General features: G+C 32.8%; 1 pseudogene; it reads left to right on the top strand.

Moving 5' to 3' along the window:
• Positions 1 to 1,547: 1,547 nt before the first annotated feature.
• Positions 1,548 to 1,693, top strand: LOC124889986 (annotated as a pseudogene).
• The last annotated feature ends 203 nt before the right edge of the window (positions 1,694 to 1,896 follow it).

Below are 1,896 nucleotides of genomic sequence, written 5' to 3' on the forward strand. Positions count from 1 at the left end.
ATTTTATTCACTTTAAAATAATATTGAAGATTGGCAAAAAATTCAAATTTGTATAAAAGAAAAAAGAATACTATCTATCTTTTAACAAAACATTTTAGAACTTTTAATTAAATAACTTATATCTTTGTATTAGTTAATAAAATTTTGACAAAAAAATCCAAGATACCATATTGCAAGCACATCACAAATATTTTATTAACTAGAATAACTACTTAGTTTTATATTACTAGGTTTAACTAAGATCTTTATGTTATTAAGAACGATATATTAAAACAAAAAACGTGACAAAATAAAAAATACAATTGCAAATTATTATTTTTTATATGTGTGTGTATATATATATATAGAGAGAGAGATGCCTTTAGTTAAAATTTTGCTTTATGCCACTAATTTTGTTAAGACATCCAATTTTTAATTTTTTTTTTCCTCGGCACACATTTTGTCGAGCAACTGTTAATTACCCAAACTTTCTCATAGTTGAACTTAATATTGACTTTGCTTACTAATTTTTACAATTCTATGCATCTTAAGAGAGACAAATCTGGGAAGCTTGTTTGTTTGAGAAAAAGATTGATAAAAGTTGGAGTTGTATTTAAATTTTTTGTTGACTTGAAGTAAAAATTGTGAAAACAACTTTTTGAAGTTTTTCGAATTTGAGAAAATTTCAAAATTCAACTCCGGTTGAGTTCCAAAAAATTGTAACAATTCCATATTCAAATAGTTTCTCGAAAAGGGTGAAAAATATCATGGTCAATGGATAATAAACTTCTAATTGAAATATAAAGTTTCCATAGGCGAAGCAAACCTATACTTTGATGATAACAAAGTTCAATAAAGGATGTCAAAATGTGGTTACTTATGTCGAAATACAAAGAAGCCCAAACTTCTTGTTACACATAAAATGCTAGCACAAATGAAGCAAAAAACTCAGGCAAATGCTCTTTTTTTGGGTTCTCTTCTTCCATGAGTGTCACTGTGTCAAGGTTGTGATAGCTGATGGATTTTTGGAGAAAGTTGGTTCCAGGGGAAAATGGTGAAATGGTATCCACAAGAACAAGTCTTATCTCGCCCTTCCATCACCTTAATCTCATGCATTGAGACTGGAATCATTGATAGAGGCAATTTCCAGTGGCGTCCCCATCGTGGCTACATGGGAAGACCTCGAGAATTGCTTGCACGAAGCCTTTAGTGATGATTCTAGGGTACCAGAGATAAAGAAAATGCAATCAAGTGGAAGATAAATTTATGGCATACTTACGACCAAAAAAATCACACTAATCTCGATCTAGCTTCATTGATATTGCCAAATTATCCCATCTTCTAGAACATATGTAGTGTGTTGCATTAAATAGAGGTGCAAAAAGGAAGCAAGGGACATTCAGTAGCTACTCCTTCAGAAAGGAAAGTAGATAGTAGAGTATTACTCATTTCAGAAAAAAATGTTAAATAGGATAGCATACACATAAGATGTCCCTCATTGGCTGACAAAACAAAAACTAGGAGACGGAGGGCTTTAAATGCCTTTCAAGTTTCTTGGAGGAAACACACATCTTAGCTGGATGGGTCAATGGGCAATCAAGAAGGCCCATAGCCTCGGTTGGCAACTTCCATTGCACTCTGGAAGGGCGCCAGCCTAAGGTCAACCCATGTCTTAATTTGTTGCAGTGGGGGCTTGTGATAGCGCAACCTCTATCCAATTCTTAAACAAAATTTTTTCTGTACTTTCTCAGAATTTCCTCTGAAGATATTTTGTAGAGGAGCTTGTGTGCATGTACTTAACCAAACACTATCATTGTTTGTTCAATGAATCTTCCAATTGTAGGAAGTTTTCTCGTTTGAGGAATAGATTAAAGAGAATTAAACTCATACTCCTGGAGTAAATCCAAACTAATAGCC

Source organism: Capsicum annuum, chromosome 12, assembly GCF_002878395.1.
Source record: "Capsicum annuum cultivar UCD-10X-F1 chromosome 12, UCD10Xv1.1, whole genome shotgun sequence".
NCBI lineage: Eukaryota > Viridiplantae > Streptophyta > Magnoliopsida > Solanales > Solanaceae > Capsicum > Capsicum annuum.